Raw genomic sequence first — 21,048 nt, 5'->3', positions numbered from 1 at the left:
TCAGTCTCCCTCACACGGCAAGCCGGTCTGTATCTCAAGATAACGCACCTCCTGGTGTGACCGTGGGATGAGCAGTAGGTCACCTTGTGTCTTATGAATGCCAGACTTAAGCTCCTTGCTTCTTCCATTTCCTCCTGGGTGCCTCACTCAGGTCTAAACATAGACCAGGGGTCTAGCAAACACCTACTAAGTAAACAAACTGTCAGCTTCTGTGGCAGACTGGCCTTGCTCCCCAGAGTCTGGCCTTTTCCTTTCTCCCGGTACACTGACGGGTCACCCTCTCCAGCCCCCTTCCAGTTTGGCGCAGCTCTGTGACAGAGCGTGGAGGGATGAACAGCAGCTGAGACAAAAGTGGGAAAGCTGCTCATGGGGTGCTCCAAGTCTCCCTTCCCCCAGACTCCTGGCTGGATGCAGGGGACTGAGTGAATAATTCCAAGGCCCAGGGTAAGGGGGTGACTCCATGGAAAGAAACGAGGTCCCTGAGACTGGGTAGAACAGAGCCCCCGCTCCCCGTCCCTTCCCCACCGACAACCTACACTGAGCTTAACTTGAGTAAGAAAGAACCTGTGTTGAGTGAAGCCACTGAGAGTTGGGAAGTGGTTGTTACAGCAGCTAACATTAGTTACCTTGACGAAAGTCTGGCACGTTCAAGGCACTCAGTAAAGGGTGGTGATGAAAATAAAACTCACAGCCACCAGTTCACACTTACCACACAGTGCTTGGGAAAGAATGATGCTTTGTTCTCTGCAGGAGGTAGGCCCGGTTCAATGAGCAAAGAGCCCGTGGGTGGCAGGGAGACCACCACCGGGGGCCAGGAAATGAAAAGAGCACAGAGAAGTAAAACAACACCCACTTTAGCAGACAATCAACCAGGGGACTGAGTGAATAATTCCAAGGCTCAGGGCACCCTGATAACTCTCCTGCTCCTCCCCCACCCCAACATCAGCGGGCTAGCCCCGGACCTCAGGGCCCCAGACACATGCCATGATGGAAGCTGGAGTTAATGTTGAGAGGGCAAGTTCTGAGATGGCTCTAGAGCTGCTAATCCAACCAGGAGAGAAGAGACCCATCTCTCCCACTGGGCACCCAAGATCAGCCTCATTCCTACAGGAGCCAGCTGGGAACTGAGGCTACCCAGGGCTCTACCCAGACCTGGTCTACAGCCAACAGGGGTCTTGGGACCCTTGGGGCTTCAGGGCCACCAATTCCTTGAATCCCAGCAAATAAGAGAATGACAACAGCACGGGAGCAAACACCACAACATGGGAGCAAACACCACAACGTGGGCACAAACCTCGGGTGGGCACGGGGCAGGTGGGGTACAGCTGCCCATGACAAAAGCTGAATGGGCCAGAGCTATGGGGACTATGGTAACAGGCATGGGCAAGGCCAGCATAGGAGCAGTGTCTCCAGAACGGCCAAGGGCAAGGATGACCAGCAAGCTGGAGGCTCTGCTCTAGGGAAAGGCACTAGTGTGCACAGGCTGAGTGCACCCACTGCCGAAACAGCTCATATTATGCTCCCGGGCATGTGACCACGTCGGTCACCAGTAAAGGAAGACTCAGCAGACGGGCAAGGACCAGGAAGGTCTGGCTTCTGAATATTCCAGAACAGCAGCCAATGGCAGCAGAAAACTCCTCTGGCTTATGTTTGGAATGAATGAATGAAAGAATGTGTGCGTCTACATGACATCCCAGAAATGTAAGTGCAGCGCGTCAAGTTTTGGTGCACAGGAAATGACAGACTGGTTGGGGACAGAGGAGCATGCTACTGGGGTGGGGAGACACACTCCGAGGCATTCTTTCTGAAGTAACACAAACTGGAGCAGGCCGCTGAGACAGGCTGAGGAAGAGGGTGCTGAACCGTGCAGAAGACGGCCAGCTCGCCTACAGCTGGTAGCGGTGATGGGTGGGACGCGCCGCTGTGACACCGCAGAGGGACAGGCTCTGGCATGCAGGGCAGGAGGAGTTAAGACAAGCTGGAACTTAGCAGTAAGGGTTCCTTGATCTTCATGTGCCCATTTTGGGGACTTCTTCACTGTCGGATGCTCCACCCCTCGGTGCCCCTCCCCACCCTAAAATGCACGAGGATAGTGGAAGCAAACAGATCTTTCATCTTTTTCTCTTTCAAACAAGCCAACTGCCTAGAAAAGATCTTAATCTTTTAAACAAAGTCAAATATGCCTCCTGACCGTAAAAAGCAAAGAATGCTGCCTGCCACCAAGGCTCAGGTATTAACTGGGCAGGAAAGGCCAGATGCCCCAGGAACGAAGACAAGGGTAGAGGACAGGGAGGCCTTTGTCTCTTCCCTCCTGCACTCTGGCCCCAAGCCTAGCAGGCCCCAGACACCCTGTCCCACAGAGGGCTCTCAACACCTGCTCTTGTGCGACCAGAACCTTGGATCAACCTTGCAGAGGCCCAGCGCTAGGGGCAAGAGGCCGCGCGCGTACTTGCTCAATTAGTGTCGCTCCTCTCCGGGGGACTGGGCAAGAGCTTCTGAGCTTCCCTCAGCCTCAGTTTCACAATCTGTAAAACAGGAGTCCCACCACCCACCTCACCGGGACGTGCTGGGGAGCAAGCACAGATGTAGAGCCACGTGAACGCCCACACGGAGCCTGGAGCAGGGACCCGCGAGCCTCTCCCCTGGGCTCTGCCTCACCTCCCCCGTGTCTAGTCCCACACTGCACTTTTAGGGGGGACACCTGTGAGCCCGGAAGGCCTTTCTTTCCCTCCAGCTGAGTCTACTGACATTTTTACCCAAGGTTCCAGCCGTCCAGAACCTTCACCCAGGTCCACGGCACTTTGCTGGTGCTTCAGTATATAGTCACCGTGTTTTCTAAACCAAACGCTTTTTAGGCCCAAAGGTTGCTGTTGGGAAGGGACGGGCGAATGGAGCACTGTTCCTGGAGGCAGTGTGGCCGGTGTCAGACCTGGTCAGCTGCTGGGAGCCTCGTCACCTTCACAAAGCACCCTCTCTGGGCCTCAGGTTCCTTCTCTGTAAAATGAGGAGATGGCTGATGTAAGGGCTCCAGGGCCCAACCCTACCCCAGCCTCCAGGGAAGAGGAGTGGCTGCTCTGTGCTTCGGGGCTAGACATCGATTAGGATGGTGTTCTGAGGGGCAGCACCCACCACAGTCCTCCTTCTGTGGAGGCCTGCTTCTTCCTTCCCCTGCTGAGCCGGGGACCCAGCCCTCTCCCACTTCTCACTCTCTGTGCTGCACAGGGCCTTGGACCCAGGAGAGAGGTTCACTGTGCATGAGTGCCCCACTCGAAGAACATTGCGAGTCAATGAGTGTGCTGCATAACCTATCCAGTGCAGCCGGCGGCGAAAATGCAGGAATGAATGCCTCAGGAAGTCAGGCCAGAGAACACCCGCCCTGGCTGGTGTATCTTCCCACCTGCAGGCACAACCCACCCACCCCAGACTCCACCCCCCCACCCCCCCCCCACCCCCCGCCCAGGGCCTGTGCTCTCGGCCACCTTTTATCTCCAGCTTCCCACTCCCCCAAGCCCAGTTCTCTGCTGGTGACACAGAACAGGCAGCAGTGGAAATGGGTTCACCTGAGTTAATTAACTAGCGTGCCTCCTCCATTTAACGAATATGGTAGCTGATACAACACAATGCCTTAACCCAGATTCTAAAGCGCATCTCCGACTCCGACGGGAGGAGTCGGTCACCTCGGGTGGGTGCGTGCATATTCCCCTCAACAACGGCAGCAGGGGCTAGTGCCCAGGAGCAGGACAAGCCCAGACTGTTCCAGCTCCCCTCCAGCCCCCCAGTTTTCCCATCTCAGTCAATGGCACCTCCATCCTGCCACTGCTCCAGCTGAGAAACAAAATCAGTGCAGGCTCCTGAACTACTCTGCCTCTCACACCCCACGACCAATGCATCGGTCATCCTTCAACTTCAGCCCGCCTCGGCACCCCTGCCCCACGGCCCTGGCTTCTGACAGTCCCTCTACAGCCCCCACTCTGTCTCTGCGCAGCACTGGCGAGGCCATGTACCCTGCTGCCAGTGTCTTCATCTGGCTCCCACCTGGCTTCCTTGCCTCCCTGGCCAGCCACCCTCTTACAGGCTGCTCTTCCTTGGAAGACATCGGAGGCCAGTTCCCTCACCTCCAGTATGTCCTTCCTAAAGACCAGCCTCTTCAGGAGGTCTCTGGGACAGCCTGCTTTAAAACGGACTTGTGGCCCATGTATAAAGCCATGACCTTTGGGGGATTTTCTATAGGTACTAGCCTGAAAATAAGTCACCCTGCAAACATGCTTCGAAGTGTTGGTGCTGAGGGACGCCTGAGTGGCTCAGTCGGTTCACTCATGCACAGTGAACCTCTCTCCTGGGTCCAAGGCCCTGTGCGGCACAGAGAGTGAGAAGTAGGAGAGGGCTGGGTCCCCGGCTCAGAAGGGGAAGGAGGCAGCAGGTGCTGAGGGGCACCTGCGGGGTGGGGGAGAGGGGCACCACTGAGGGGTGGCTCAGTCAGTCTGCCTTCGGCTCAGGTCATGATCCCAGGGTCCTGGGATTGAGCCCTGCATCGGGCTCCCTGCTCGGCAGGGAGCCTGCTTCTCCCTCTGCCCCTCCCCCTGCTCGAGCGTGCTCTCTCTCTCTCTGACAAATAAATAAATAAGATCTTAAAAAAAAAAAAAGTGTTGGTGCTGAGCAACACGGGCACAAACCTGGGTCTGGGGGCTCACATCCAGGAGATGAGAGAGACATGCTACGTGGGGGAAGTTCGGGCAGCAGCTGTGGAAAGGGAAGAACCCTCTGGTGGCCTCTGCTGTTTCTGAGCCCTCCCACACCCCACACTTCTTAAGCCGCTTTTCTTTTTTCTTTTTTTTTTTTTTAATTAAGCTGCTTTTCTTAAGCATCTTCTTTTCTTCCTTCTTACACCTCATGATGTTTCTTCACTACATGTTGCCTCCTCAACAACAGTGAGGGTCTCTCACAGACCAGGCCTTAGGAACACAAAGATGAAGAAGGGGACTTGGTCAGGAAGTGCATGACCAGAATTGCAACAAAAATATGAATGGGGGACAACCTGAGGGCCACACTGGTGCTGGTAAAAGATCTCCAACCCTCCCTCGTGTGAAGGGCTGGCCTGCTGTGCCCTCCCGCTTCTTTACCGGCAGGGGCGCCCCAGGTGCTGGAGCCAGGGGATTCTGGAGGCTCCTTCTTGGTGAGACCTGACCCTGTGTTGATTCAGTCCTCTCACTCTCATGTGCCAGGCTTCGTCTGTCACTGGATTGCCACAGAAGTTTCCCAGAGTAGCACAAGCAAAGATAATGGAAGCACTGCACTAAGCACTACAGTCTATTGTAAGAGCTCCCTGTGTATTACTGGAGACAATGCTCGCCAGTGTCAATGCATTCTTCTCTCTCCTAGAAATGTCCAGGACTTTGACAAGTCTCATGTCTTGCTCCATTGTCAACTTGGCCACTTGAAGCCCTCACATAATTAACTGAAAGTTCGCCAGTATGTCAGCCAGGAAGGCCTCTCAGGAGTGCCAGAGAAATTTCCAAATGGGTGTGTAAAAGGACTGTATCTATTATCTATCAACTCCCACTGTCAATGAAGACATGCAGTTCCCAGAGGACCAACGGCCAAAGAGATAAGGACAACAGCTTCCCTGTGACCTGTGGGTCAGCTTCACTCTGACCGGAGGCTGTAACGGACCTACCAGCCAATGAAGGAAGGTACTGTCTCAGACCCAGATGCTCCCCCTCGCCCAGGGCACTTGCTCAAAGCTCGGTTCCAGGAGATGCAGCTAGAACAGAGCTCTCCGGATCCTCTAGGGCTAGGTAGGGGCCCTGAGCCCCAACGTTCGGCTGGGTGTGTCCCATGCACTGCCCGAGACTGTTCTTTCTCTTCCCTTTTCTTTTTCCACTCAAACCTAAGGCTGTAAGGTCTGGCCTGGTGCCTGCTTCTACCTCTCCGCCCACTAGAGCTGGCCACCTGGAAGCTGGGCCCTGACTTTCTTCAGCTACCGGGGCAGATGCCACCCCACACTCTGCTTCTCTCCCCCCTCCCCTTTGGGAGGGGTCTGTCCTTTTAACCAAGGGAGTGCTGGGAGGCACGTGGCCACAGTTGCTCAACGTTTTTCAGTATCACAGTGCAAAGAGGGTGTGCCTGCCCAGGGCGGTGGCTTACACCCCAGCTACAGCAGCTCCCTCTGACTTGCCCTGACAGTATGTCCATTCAGCCCATCCCCCCAGTCCCTGGGGATTCAGTGAAGAAGCCATCGTGGTGAGGGCAGGTTCTGGGTACTCATGGCCAAAACACCATACTTGACAGCCAGGACACGTGGGCTGCAGCCCGGAGAACCCAGTTCAGATGAGTTTCAGCAGAAAGGCACATTTGTCATAAAGGTTTGGGGCTGACGTATAAAACTTGAACAGGAATGTGGCTGAGCTGGCCCAAGGACCCCAATATCAGCAGCATAGACACTTCTTCTGGGCTCTCCTCTGTCGACCCCTGTCATCCTCCCCTTCCCTGAAAACGAACCTGTGCTCATGGTGATGTCAAGGCAGCCGACAGGCCCCAACTTTACTCTCCAGGTCTAGCCACTGAAGAGGCTGAATGCATGGACTCTCTCCCCGTCCCCAGCCCAGCTCATTCTGGGGAAGGCAACCCAAGGGTGTAGCTTGGGCCAGGTGCCCCCAGGCCACAGGGCTGGGGTCACACTGTAGCATGAGTGCTCCCATGAGACTCATGAGTTTGGTGGGAGAATCCCCCACAAAGTGGGGGTGGGGGAGAGGCTGGAGTGAATCCTCACAACTCACCACAACTTTTAGGATCCAAATGGAGAGGCCCTGTAGCAAGTGTTCCTCAAACTTAAAAAAAGTCAAAGAACTCCCACTGCTAAGTAAGCATAAACATAAAATTAGGTATAAGCTCTTTCCTCTTGGAGCTCTTCAACCACTATAGAACTAAAATAGATCTATAAATCAGCTACAAGACCTGTACATAAATGAACTCACGTTTCTAACAATGTAATGTGGCAGGTGGGGCCATGGCACAGAAGCCATCACACAAACATAGCCCTGACAGACTCCAGGAGACCTCTCCTGCCACCCCTTCTACTCTACGCCTGCCTGGCATGAGCCAGAAATGCCCACAAAGGCCACTAAGTGCCCCCCAGCAGCCACATGGCCAAAATAACAGTGGCCAAGAGCCACCGTTCCCAGAAATGTGAGTTGTCGAGCAGGGCAGGGCAGGGGAGATGGGGTGACGCCTCCCTGGACTGGGAACAAGGAGTCTTGTTGTTGTTTTGCTCTTTCGCATGACATCAAGAGAGTTACAGGACAAAAGTGCACGACACAGCTTTACGGCTCGCTGTGGAAAAATGCAAGACTGAGGCCGCCGGTCAGGTCACCTTCGTCGAGTCTCCACAGTGGAGGGCTCCTGCTAGGGGCCACGGAAGGTGGCAAACAAGATGGTGGCCGAGACACTTCCCTGTGTGACAGAGCACCATCTGTCTTCCCTCCCCGCAGTCTGTTCACAGCCCGGTGCTCCTCCAGGGAATTGATCAGTGTCTGCTGCCCACTGGAGTTTCTCATCCTGTTTCCAGCTAGCAGGAGAAGGTCAAGAGAGGAGACGGAGAACTGCCCAGCCCGAGATGCCATCTGGCCGCTCACCTGCCTCGTCTGGCATCCAGGGAGAGACACACCTTGTCCAGAGACTCCTCAGGTAGAAAACGTCACGGGCAGCCGTGTGAGCACAAGCAGCAACTCTGCGGGCAGGTGCCTCGCTCCCGTGCCCCCTGGCTCCCGCAGTCCTCCACACACCTCCCTGCCAACGGAGCTGCTGGACAGACGGGAGCCAGGCCCACGAGCGGAGCGGGAGCCCCAGAGTGAAGTCAGGACCGGAGTCAACCTTAGTTGTCCCACACTCTTCCCGACAAGGCACAACCCGCAGGGCACGTTAACGCAAAGTACAGCCAGATGCAGGTAAAAGGCACAATCTTTTCCCTTGGCTAGTTCCTCATTTTTAAGCACTTTCACATGTATTATTTTCATTTTACGATGTTTATTAGAATATTACTTTCTTCCCTCCACCCCTCTTTGGGACCCCCTGGAGGAAAACATTCCAGATCTAAAACACACAAACCAATCTTTCCCTCTCGGTCCCCACCCACAGCCTTTACAAGGCCCCTCTGGTCAGTCTCTGACCCGAACTCCAGCCTTCATGTTAAGCAACACTATGGACTGGAGAGGAAATAGACCTTCCTAGAGAAGGCACAAGAGAGAACTTCAAGATGGGGGTGACTTCTTGTTTTGTATCATTCATGTTTGATTTCCTTTTCATAAGCTGAAATTAAGTACCTTAAAAAAATACTACCAATATTTTGTTAAAATATTTCAAAATAAATTTTTAAAACCACAAAACTGGGGAGGGCAAAATAAAATTAAAAAACACAAAACTTTATGGAATGGGGTAAAAGACAAAACCTGGGCAACAACACTAATACTAAAGTAAAAAATATATAAGTAAGAAATGTCCTGTATTTCTGATGGTAGAGAAAGGACCTACATAAATACTGTGGTATGTTTCACTGGAAAAGTAGAGTGGGAACCCTTGAACCAGCAAGTCATGACTCAGGACCTCGTTTCCCTGGTGACACGTTAACCCGATTAGCAGGGGTTTCTCTGGCTTGTTTTGTACAACTAGTGTGGTTTTCTGTCATTTCTGTCTCTTTACTGTTCCCAACAGGTTTCTTCATTCACCATAGAATATCCTGGTTTAGTAAGTGAAGACTATGTCAAGGGGCTTTGGGAAACAGTGAACACGCTGTCCCCGGCTCACACTGCTGACACACACACTACAATTCAAGAATAAAACATGCATCCTCCCTCTCCTTACAAAAACTCCCACGTCCTATTTGAGGTTTGTCAACGGAAGCAGTGCAGGGAAAGTGAACCAGTGCACCACTGAGATGGTGGCTGGACACATAAAAATGGCAGGCCCCATGTGGGGAAACACAGGCCTTGACCAAGGTGAGCCTACTTGGGAAATCCTACAGTCCCAAAGACCTGCTGGTACTTTTTTTCTTCTTTAAAGATTTATTTGAGAGAGAGAGAGAGAGAGAGAGAGAGAGAGAAAACACAAGTGGAGGGAGGGGAAGAGGGAGAGAGACTCTCAAGCAGACTCCCTGCTGAGTGCAAAGCCTGACATGGGGCTCCATCTCAGGACCCTGAGATCGTGACCTGAGCCAAAATCAAAAGTCAGACACTCAACCGACTGAGCCACATAGGCGCCCCTTTGCTGGTACTTTTTGTTCACCTAACAGCAAAATGCACTCTTGTAAGGGAAGCTGGGCACCCACACCAGCTCCCAGAGAGGTCAGTGAGATCTGGGCCTGGTGCTGCCTGAGCCTTTTCCGAATGGGAAGCTCCATGATTATGCCAGGTCAGTGAGCAACCACGAAGCCAGGCTTTGGTTATGTTTACTAGAACCAAATACCCAGGCAACTTTCAAAAACTCCACGCTAATGCTAATGGAGCTCTGGGAAAACAAAGGAAGACCCAGCTCCTAGGGCTCATCTAATATGATAGCTACAGGTTTACTTCAAATTCAGGCATCTACGTGCCGGCATCCCTGTGCAGTTTCCAATCCAGCCACTCCCACGGCGCCCCAGTGCCTCCCCCTTGTTCCTGTGGAACCCTTCACCATCCTCACTCCAGCACCTTCAGCAGGCTGGTACTTGGGCCTGAAGAGACACTTACTTACAGGCTCACTCCAAAAACATTATTTCTTTCTAGACCACTGACAGAGCAGGATTGACAATAACTTCAAAGTTCCAATGTATTTCAGATGACTGGAGTTGGGTGGATTCTGTTTACTTTTATAATCACTAGGAAAGCTTGTTTTCTAATTCATAAGTGTCAAAGGTTGGCTTCACAAGAGAATTTAAAGCTTTCTGAGTAGCCACAAAATTCCATAAAGGGCTATAAATGTGAAGCAACAACCACAGATCAATGAAATGCCGGGAAGACAAAGTTATTTCCGGAACAAGGCAACAAGCCAGGAGACTGAGGATGACTTGCCCAAGGCCTCCAAGTGGGCAGCACCCAACCAGGCTGATTTTAGCTTCTGTACCAACAAACCAAAATCAGGGAGAGAAGTCTGTCTTCTACATACCTTGGAAACAAAGTGGGTCACACATTCTGTAAGCTTTGCCATATATAAATCTCTAGCAAAATGGTATATTATTAGCTTACTTTAGCTGCAAAATAGGAATACTGTTTTAACCAATCACTGTCGGGTAGAACACATAGAGAAGACTCTGAAAGGACTTCTGTGCTCCATATTTTCATATAAAAATAAAAAGCAAGCAGTTCTGATTTTTACATGAGCCTTCTGTGGAGAGAAGGTTTTATAGCTTTAGCTACTCAGTTGTGTTATTTGGTTGGTTTGGGTTTTCTTGGTGGTTGTGTGGTTGTGTGTGTGTGTGTGTGCGTGTGTGTTTTCTCTGAGGATGTGATATGGTAGGATTGAGACAGGGAAACCAGCTCTTTGGCAGAGCAGCGGGAAGTTAGTCCGGCACCAAAGAGAGTCCTTTCTTTCGCGTAATTCTCCCATGTGTTTGTGCAAGGAGGAGAGCACAGGACCAAAGCTGGAGAAGTCAGGATCCCTCCTCAGGACTGCCTCCCAGTTGGTGGAGGTGGGGAGCGGTTCCGGGGCTCCCTCACTAATCAGTGTTTCCCCTTCACAGGTAGCTCCTCAAAGTGTGGCCCGGAGTGTGCCTGACCAGGGTGAAGAGGACCCTCACAGGAGGCCTTCCATGGCCTCTCCCATGGCAGCCTGCTCACAGCTCTTACTGCAAAGCTGAGGGTGGCAAGAATGATGAAAACCCAAGAAAAGCAATTTTGAAAAGAGCCACAAGCAGTGACTCTGAGACCCAGGCATTTCTTCAGGCAGTGCTCAAAGCGGTAAGTGAGCTAAAGTGGGCAGGAAGAGGTGCCTACGGACACTTGGTGTCCTCATGCTCAATAGCAACACCTGCCATGGCACATCTTCCCAACCACCAGTGACGATCAGGCCAACAGAGGAGGGACCAGGAGGCAGAGGACAGAGAATAGCTCTGGGGAGGCTTCTGTGCTCAGCTGGCATGACTGGTCCACCAACGGCCTGTAACACACTGTTAGGAGAGTTCATGGGAGCCTGCAATCTGGAACTGCAGTTGTTAGTTCATTCATTCATTCATCCATCCATTCATTCAGTCAGTCAGTCAACAGGTGCCAAGCCAGACACTTAGAGGGGACACACAGGTGAGTCAGAAGTGACCCAACAGAGCAACAAAGACATTCAGAAAAGACAAAATGAAATGTATGCCCTAGGCTGTGAGGGAGGTCAGTCTGGCCAAAGATGATCCAGGCACAGTGTGGACATAACTCACTTTAAAAGGCACAGGCACGCTCAAGGACAATTAATTCAGGGAACAGGGAAGCCCAGCATTCTAAAGGACAGAGAAAACAGACTGGAGAGCCATGCGGGGTCAACTGCAGGGAGCCACTAGTACTAGACCACAGAGCTGGGCTTCAGCTAGTAGGCATGAAGAACGCTCTAGAATTCTAGTTGTTTAAATAAATTGGAAAAATCTTGGTACTTTCTTAAACTCTCCTACTGGGCTTTTGAAAACAAACCTCTTGTTTACCTGGTAAGGCTGGGCCGAGATGGCACCTGACATAGAATGGATGGGCAACATCTACAATCGACACTTGAAAAACAACTCTCCTGTCTTGGCAGGTCTCCAGGGCAATCCAAAGGTCACTTTGTCATCATAACAATGAAACCTAAAGCCAGGACATGACGTTAGCTGGAAGGAAGCACTATTCAATTCTGTAAATAAAAGAAAACCCAATGGACATCAACAACCATAAAAGGAACTAACACCACTTGGTAACTGAAGAGGCCAAGCAATTCAGGTCTTTCGCAAACACCTTACACCAGGGCCATCTTTTGCCTTGAAGGGGGCTCGCCATTGATGACCTCACCCTAAGCTGCGTAGTCATGAGACTGCTCCACAAAGGTGCCAGGGACACCTTCCCTTTTTCTGTGGCCTTGTTCCAGAAAGATTCCTAAGCTGGTTGTGCTCTTCTTTAGAAAGAGGACGCTAACCAGTCGGGCTATCTGTGCAAGAACAAGGTACTTTTGCCATTATTTTCTTTTTCTCCAAAATCTGCAGCTGAGTTCTGAAATGTGGAGAACACACTGAGAACAAAGGCCCCCATAAAATGCCTCCCTGTCATGTAGCATATGTAAAATTGCCATCACCAAGAGCAGTGACAACGAAAACTAATTAAAATCTCTACTTGTGCTTTCACATTTTTTTCTTTTTAACATTCTTGGCAGTCAGGTAATAAAGAGATCAGGGGAAAATGTGCCTTCAAAATTTGCTTTCTAGAACTGCTTCCATCTCCCACTAGAAGAGATTTGTAGAAAAACTACAAACTGGAAGCTAGCTCATAGCACATACATCTTTGCAAGCCACCGCGAACCCTCTTGCCAGCCAGCTTCAGGCCCTGCCTCCTTCAATGCAGGCCAGGGTGCTGCCTGGAGAGCCAGGGCAGTTCGCCCCCAACAGATGCAATGTTCTCATCTGGAGAATTCAGCCAGCCCCAGACAGGCATCACTAACACTCCCAGGACGGACGCTCAGCCAGCCCATCACTAGGGGTCAATGAGGACTGGGCTCTTAAAGGGGTCAGAGGCACACCCATCAGGCAGGTATGAACACACATCTCAGAATACTGTGCAGGAAGGGAGCAGGCGCTGATCTATGAAGGCAACTGAAGTCTTGGATCAGTTCAGAGACACCCTGCATCGGGCCAGAACTCTCCTAGCATTGCTTGGCTAAGCAGTGCCTGGTGCATCAGCATATTTATTAATCCACATACAGGGGCACAGAAATGTCACTGAAACACAGCTGATAGAGAGTAAGGGCCCTTGGGCTCTTGGTCTGCTTTGGGTTTTAATTCCGCCATCAGACCTGTGGATCACAAACTGTGGGCACTTTGGCCGCCCACCTGCCAGATGTGGCCCGTCCTCCCTACCCCTTACCCCCCATTTACTATCCGACACTGCTAGAGTGCCCCAAAATGGTCTGATTTGTGTTTATTCTGCTCTTGTCATTTGCTCCTCACAATAAAGCCTGCCTCGGCCACAGGGAACCAGTACTCCCTGTCTCAGGGAGGACATTCTGTGGACAACCAGCAAGGCTGGGGCAGACAGTGGGACTCTGGTTTCCACTGGGGTCATCACTCGTACTTCGCACAGATATTGTCATACTTCCCAAATGGCAGGCACACAGGGGTCGTGACTTCTACAGTGACCTTGTACTGGCGGTCACAGATTTTTCTTTCAATAAGAAAGAAATTTTCTTTAAATCATTTCTTTAAATTTACTACATGTAATATTCGAACCAGTTAAATATTTAAATGTATATATACTTACATATTTAAATACTTATATACATATATGTACACACACACACACACACACACACACACACACACACATATATACACATAAATATACACACACACCCCAAATTTAATTATTCAGATATAAGGCTTGCATCCATCCCTCCAGGGTCGGATGTGCCCCCGTCAGGACACTGGGCCTAGAGCAGACTGAATGGAACACAGCATCCCAGCCCCCTCACCAACCACCAACCAGCGGTTTCTTGGTGGGAAGGCGTGACTCTAAGCCCTTGTCCTCTATCATTCAGCTGGGGAGACAGTCTCACTGCAGAGGTTTGTTGCAAATCTCGACTGAGAACGTTTGTGCGCGCGAAGGCTTTGTGGACCAGAAGTTACTAAGTAAAATTTAAGTGACACAAAGCCTTGCTAAGGGTCAGATGAGATACAAAGGCAAAAAAAAAAAAATGCTTTGAAAAGACAGCAGTCAGGATTTAAATCTTGAAATGACACATTCTTTCTGGAGAATGAGACAGCCTGAGGTGGTGAGGGGTAGGACGCCTTCCCTAAGAATTAGGTCTGGGCCTGCCAAGGGCATCTCTTGTGGCTCTACTGGGCCCACAGTAGACACAGGGACACTCTGCTGGGTGCCAGGCCCAAGGGCCATTCAAGTCAAAGACTGAGGCGGGCAGACTGTCACCCTCCCCTCCACCTGACTGCTGAAAAGTCAGTGATGTGGCAGAAACTTACCGCCTCTCTAGAAAGGACACTCTCCCCCTACTACCCTTGGAAGATCCCAAGGGGCATGATCCAAAGACTGTGTGGGGATGGGGTGGGTGAGAACTCGCTGTACTTTGCTATGAATCTAAAACTGCTCTAAAAAACAAAGTTTATTAAAAAAAAAAAAAAGACTTCCTGGCACTAATTCCAAGGGGGTTTTTAGCGGCCCTGCCCTATATGGTCTAGAAAAAAAGGGGAGAGAGAAGTCCTAAGGATGCCTACAAACATATCAGCAGTGAAGCCTTTTAAGGCATAGGTTCTAGAGATCTGTAGGCATCAGACTTCTTGGAGCAACATTCTGAAAAGCTCGGAAATTTCAAATAAAGTCAAATAAATATAGCACTCTGTAGATCTTAAACAAGGCTGGATGAGAGGATTAAATCATGTACCCAGGAAAAGGTTTGCACAGAGAAACTGCAAAGCAGTTCTAAAAATAACCTGTGATTATCCACCACCGCCGTTTTCGGGGGGAGAACAGGGAGGGGATCAAAGCCCAGTGCCAAGCCGATCTCGCTGGGCTAACTGCTGACCACGGTGCACACCAACCAGACCCACAGCCCCCTCTGGCAGGCGGACAGCACCGCTCTGGTGGCTTCTGTCGCCCAGCTGATCATTAGGCATCAAACAGGAGGAGGACAGAGCGAAAACAACTTCCAAAACGGCATTCTCACTTGTAAACCTCTCTCTTGCTTACGCGTTTATAATTTTGAGTGGGACTCAGTGGGGCAGAACTTGGCAGCCATGCTGGTGGGTATCAAGAAAGAAAACACGAGACAGGTGCGTTAGCCTGTTCCACCTGCCGTAACAAAATAGCACCCACCGCGGGGCTTACACAACAGAAATCTAAGTTCTCACAGTTCTGAAGGCTGGGGGTCCGAGACTAAAGTGCTAGCAGGTTGGTGTCTCCTGAGGCCTCTCTCCAGGGCGTGCACACAGCTGCCTTCTGGCTGGGTCCTCACGTGGCCTTTCATGCCCCTCCCTGGTATCTCTTCTTCTTCTAAGGACACCAGTTGTACTGGATTAGGGCCCTGCCCTTAAGACCTCATTTAACCTTAACTACCTCTGTAGAGAGGCTATGTCCAAATACAGTCACACTGGGGGGGTCAACAGATGATGGGGGCAGGGGGGCAATTTAGTCCATAACAGCATACCTGACACATTATACTTGGCATCCTCTCAACTAAGGCAAGGCCCACGTCCAACATCGGAGTTGGTGGCAGCTGCCAGTAAGAGATCAAGGACCAGAGGTCGTAAAACAACTCTCACCTTTCTGCTTGCGGGAGGCGCAGTGCCCTCACACGGAGGCAGAGAACGCGCACCCCCTCGCTCCCCTCCCCATAATTGACCTCCTGGGGTGGGGATGCAGATGGGGGGAGCCTGTGGTCGAGCACATACCAGATGGAAAAGTGACCAGTTCAAGGTCACAACTTCGGACACCACCAGAGCCAGGACACCCCAACCCCATACTGTAAACTCCCGGCCCCAAGCTTCTCCCTCACTCCACAGCTGCTCCCTTTATCTTTACAGCCTCCAGGTCAGGCCTGTACGTGCTCTGAATGCAACATTTAAAATCCATCTTTGACAAAAAGACCCAGAATAAACTAGAGCCAGATGAGGGCTCTATGCAGAGAAGGCTGATAAAATTTCTTTTCACGCAGAATTAAAGTCAAACTCAAATATTTAGCTTATACCTGTATAATTAAAAACCATGTGAAGGTGGCAAGAGCACAGACATCTGTCTTTTTTGTTCCTCTCTTCCTCATTTATTGCTCTCCTTTGCATTTTGATAAGATTTTCTAGTGTAACCTTTAATTACTTTATCTACACAATTTCAGTGAGACAGGGAAATATTCCTCCTATGTAGTTCCCGCCCCTTTTCCTTCTTGTTCAATTGTTGTTACACGTATCATTATCTATATCTATATATTAGAAACCCAAAAATATACTGGCACTATTTCTTTATATAACTTCGCATTTTTAAAGTAGCTGACGGGCACCAGGGTGGCTCAGTTAGGTGTCCAACTCTTGATTTCAGCTCAGGTCATGATCTCAGGGTTGTGGGATGGAGCCTGACATTGGGCTCTGTGCTCAGTGTGGAGCTGCTTGGGATTCTCTCTCCCTCTCTCTCTGCCCCTTCCCCAATGCCATTCGAATGCATGCACTCTTTCTCTCTCAAAAATAAAATAAAATAAAAAATCTTTAAAGAAGCCGACAGAAGGAAAGCAAGTATATGTTCACAGAGTCTGTTATATTAACCTTCTTATTTAGTATTTCTGGTTCTCTTCCTTTTATCCTGTGGATTTAAGTTACCTAACGCAGTGTAATTTCCACACTCCAAGAAAGCTTTGCTCCCATTTGCCTCCTTTATGCTATTATTGCCAAATACATTACTTCTCTAAATGTTAGAGTCCCAACAATATAATTGTACACCTATCATTTAATAAAATTGTTTTTTAAATCAGTTAAAAGAAGAAAGGGGGGGAAATACACAATACTGTCTTTTATAATCATATAATAACCAATACCGGCACTCTTGGTCTTCTCGTATGGATCTGAATAATCGTCTGCAGTCATCTGCTGTCACTAAGAACTTCCTTTAAATGTCCTGTAAAGCAGGCCTGCTGACAGCAAATTCTTTTTTGTTTTTGTTTTAATTTCAGACCATCCTTCACCTTCACTACTGAGAGGGAGTTTTGCTGGATATAAGGTCCTTGGTTGGTGCGTTTTTTTCCTTTCAGGACTTTGAATATGCCATCCCACTCTCTTCTCCATCCCACCCCCATTGTTTCTAGGAGAGGTCCACTGTTAATCTTACTGGAATTCTCTGGTACACTTGCAGTCGTTTTTCTCTTGCTGCTTTCAAGATTTTTCTCTTTCACCCTCTTTTACTACAACGTGCTCGGATGTGGACTTCTTTGTATTTATGCTACTGGAGTTTCCTATGTTTCTTAAATGTGTAGATTGTTTTTCATCAAATTTGGGAAGTTTTCAGACATTATTTCTTCTCATATGTTTTTCTGTTCCTTTCTCCTCGCCTGCTGGTACTTGCATCATATTTATCTTGGCATGTTTAATGATATCCCAAATTTCTCTGAAGCTCTGTTTGTTTTCTTCATTCGCCACCCCCCCCCACCACCACCATCATTTGAAATCCATAATCTCAGGGTGCCTGGGTGGCTCAGTCGGTTAAGCATAAGACTCTTGGTTTCAGCTCAGGTTGTGATCTCAGGGTTGTGGGATCAAGCCCCATGTTAGTGGAGAGTCTGCTTGAAGATTCTCTCCCTCTGCCCCTCCCCCCATTCATGCTCGCTAGCTCTCTCAAAACTCAAATAAATAAATCTTTTTTAAAAAAAGGAAATGCATAATCTCTACCACTCTATCTTCAAGTTTATTAATGCTATCTTCTACTGGTGAACATCTAGTGCTGTGGCCCTCTAGGGAATTCTTCATACCAGTTATTTTACTGTTCAACTCCAGAATGTCCATTTGGTTCGGTTGTTGTTGTTGTTGTTTTTAAGTAGGCTCCATGCCCACCATAGGGCTTGAACTCACGACCCTGAGATCAAGAGTCAGATGATAGACACCCCAACCATTTGGTTCATTTTTATATTTTCTAGCTCTTTACTGATTTATTCTCTAACTGGTCAGAAGTTGTCATCATCTCGGTCTTTACTTCTTTAAGCATGTTGCTTTAGTTCTTTGAATGTATTTATCATTACTTATCCTGGCTGCATTGAAGTCTTGGTCTGTTACCCCCAATATCTCAGCCCTCTCCCGCAGAGTTTCTGTCCCTTTTCCAAAATCCCGTCTCACGTTCCTATTTCTTTGCATGTCTTATCCTTTGTTCTTGAAAGCTGGACCTTTTAACTATGCTATAGCAGCTCTGAGTGCTGATCTTCTCCCCTCCCCCCCCCCAGGGGCTTGTTTTTGTTTGTTTATTCTTCCAGTGGGTTGGCTGGACTAGTTGAGCGAAGTCTGTCCCTGCCCCGCACTCCCCTGCAGAGTGCAGCCTACATTGGTATTTCTCAGGGCTCACAGTCTCCCTGGGAGGACAATGGTTTTATCAGGGCTCTCTTCTTTCCCTGGTCTCTTTTAGGCTGCCTACCTCTGATGTTATCACACCCAGCGGTTAGGCTCCATGAACTGCTGGTTGGTTGTGCTACTGTTTATAACAATGTTCTGGGGCATCGATTGCCGCACAGGCTGATCCAATTAAATGCAGGCCTTTTTGAAGGGGTAACTTTTGATGTCAGTGTTTGAGGTCTGTTCTGAACCCAGGAAGGTTCTTCCTAGCTGTCTCTTTCCCTGGTTGTCTCTAGCCCCAAGTTTCAACAGTTGCTCTCAGGGAGCTGCCAGCTTCTTGTTACTTACCACCAAAATCTCCTTGTTTTTGACGGCACTTTGTTATTAATAAATACAGTACCTTTGAGGAGAGCCTCAGAGCTTTCTGTTCTTATGGCCTGCCTCTTCCCTCCTTTCTGAGCCACTGCCCTGGAGCTGGGGTCCACTTCTCTCAGAGTGACACACCCATTTTATGAACAGAATGCTGGGTAGGGGCAGCAGACTTTGATCTTCTAGGCTTGATTCTTCTGGAATTGAGCCTCTGCCCTACAAGCAAACCGGGATGACAGAGGGCAATTGGGGCCTCAGGATTCTCAGCTTGGTAAAGAGCAGCCACCACTCTGTGAGTTAGAGGCTGGCTATACTTTCCTGGAATTCAGCCTCTGCACCATGGAGCTCGAGGGGAATGAGAAATGCTGGCAGCCTGCCCCTCCCAGGGAGATACTGTAGCCCTTGATGGAAACCCAAGGGAGAAGGAGTCACACATCTTCTTGGCCACATCCAGCCAAGACTATAGCCTCTGCCATGCTGAGCTGGGCAGGAAAAAGTGGGCCACAGCTCAAGTGCTACAAACCCTTGCTGTTATTACTGAGATTTAGTAGGTTTTCCTGAATAAATATCTCTTCATTTGCTGTATGCCTTTAGGGCAATTTCCAGATATTTTAACTGATTGTTCTCTTAAAACAATTCTCATCAGTGATTGTTGTTTTGCTGAGGAGGTCTACAGAACCCCTAACACTACCATTCCAGAAGTGGATCCTGATAAAACTTATACTTAATTTCTATCAAAGAACAAAACACTATGTACAAGTTCCTTTTAGTCTATTAATAGTCCATGTTAGGGAAGCCGGCAACAGCCAGCAGAATATGACTTTTACACACTAAGAGGAAACATCCCCCAGGAGGAAGTGGAGCCATCCCTTAAAAATACATTGTTTTTGTTAATAATAACAGTCACCCACATGTATATCCTGACTAGCAAGTCATTTGTAAAATGTGAGGAAATGTTACCATGCATGGCAGGTGGGTGATCACAAATCAGATCATCAGGAGGTCAGAGTAAGCAAATGAGCCACACACATCCCTTAAAAATAAATACCCCTTTTGTGTAGAGGGGGTTACTCTACACATAAGAGGCTCATTTCATTCTGGGCCCCACTCAGCTGAGAAGGCCAAAAGCTGAGAAGGCCAATCAACACCTGAGAGAAATGTGGTACTCATCTCTCCCAAAAAACAACTATAGCTTGGGGTAACCAGGCATGGGAGAAAAGAATGTTGCCAGCACATTCTTGGGAGTCACCAAGTGTTGCCCATTCCCCTAGCAGATGGCATTCTCAGAATACAAATTGACGAGAGGGCTAGGAACGTGACAAGCCATGCAGTAGCGAGAACTGGACCAGACCCTGGAACCCGTCCAGCCCCAGACTCCTCATCTACAAAATGGAGATCCTCAATCACGTACAACGCCCAAAGTCAGTACTTAGCAAACCCACTACTCTGGACAGGGTTCCTCAATAGGCTCTGCTTCCCCTATGGGTCCCTCCAGATAGCAAACTGATGCCAGAAGGTCCAAAGGCTGTCCTTCTGTAGAGGCCCCATGGGCACACTTTCCAGAGTCGGCCCATGCCTTGACCTCCCCCAGGACCTGACTGTGCTCACCTTCATGAAGCTATCAAAGGAATCATCCCTGAAGGGTACCCTGATAGCACAGGAATCCAGATCCCTGCCCTCACACCTCTCTGAGCTTTCTTCCTAGCCAACTGAGGCAGGACAGATTATAGGCATGAGATGGGAACCAGTGATAAAGGACATAATGTCCTGGCCCCCAGAGACAGCATATCAACAGGGCCTGCCCCTTCAGACAGTAAGAGAGATGTTCCAGTAGGGAAATCTCTAGCAGCTGTTTCTGGCCAGTGAGATACCAGTTGGGTGACAACTTTTAAAAAGCAAACCACGCTAGAAGAAAACGTTATAAAATGCATTATACTCTTCCCTGACTGTAAGGGCTATTCTGAACAAGAGAGCCACAACACAGATCCAATCCTGTCCCCTCCCTGGGGCCCCTTTCCCATCTACAGGATGAAGATAAAGAGGAACACAAGTGAGTAAGTGACGGTACCTAAAGCTGCCTTCTATCAGGGTGCAGCCTCATCCCTGTGTCAGATGCTCCTGGCTTGCCGCTCTTTTTCTGTTGTTACATCTACCCATTATGATAGCTTTCCTCTTTACCTGCAATCAGATTATCAGCTTTCAATGTTCTTGTCAACTGAAGTATACTGCTTCTCGCTGCTCCCCACCCCCCGGACAGGGGGCTGGGGCTTGGAAACCAAACCATCCCAATGAGAGCATGTGTGAATGCTTTAAAGAGAACATCCAGGGCGCCTGGGTGGCTCAGTCGGTTAAGCGTCTGCCTTCGGCTCAGGTTGTGATCCCAGCGTCCTGGGATCGAGCCCCGCATCGGGCTCCCTGCTCCGTAGGAAGCCTGCTTCTCCCTCTCTCACTCCCCCTGCTTG

The 21,048-nt window shown here is 49.7% G+C and overlaps 1 protein-coding gene across 19 annotated transcripts in view; it reads right to left on the bottom strand.

The window, feature by feature from the left end:
• INPP4A (inositol polyphosphate-4-phosphatase type I A) overlaps positions 1 to 21,048 on the bottom strand; it is a 131,067-nt gene that overhangs the window by 64,407 nt on the left and 45,612 nt on the right. Inside the window, exon 1 of one of the 19 annotated variants that reach the window (XM_027621114.1) lies at positions 11,651 to 11,773. The exons of the other annotated variants lie outside the window; for them this stretch is intronic. The gene's annotated coding sequence lies outside the window, so the exon portion shown is untranslated. Of the gene's footprint in view, positions 1 to 11,650; positions 11,774 to 21,048 lie in introns of those variants that run through there. 19 annotated transcript variants of the gene reach the window in all.

Source organism: Zalophus californianus, chromosome 8 (assembly GCF_009762305.2).
Source record: "Zalophus californianus isolate mZalCal1 chromosome 8, mZalCal1.pri.v2, whole genome shotgun sequence".
NCBI lineage: Eukaryota > Metazoa > Chordata > Mammalia > Carnivora > Otariidae > Zalophus > Zalophus californianus.
This window is presented reverse-complemented; position numbering and strand designations above follow the sequence as displayed.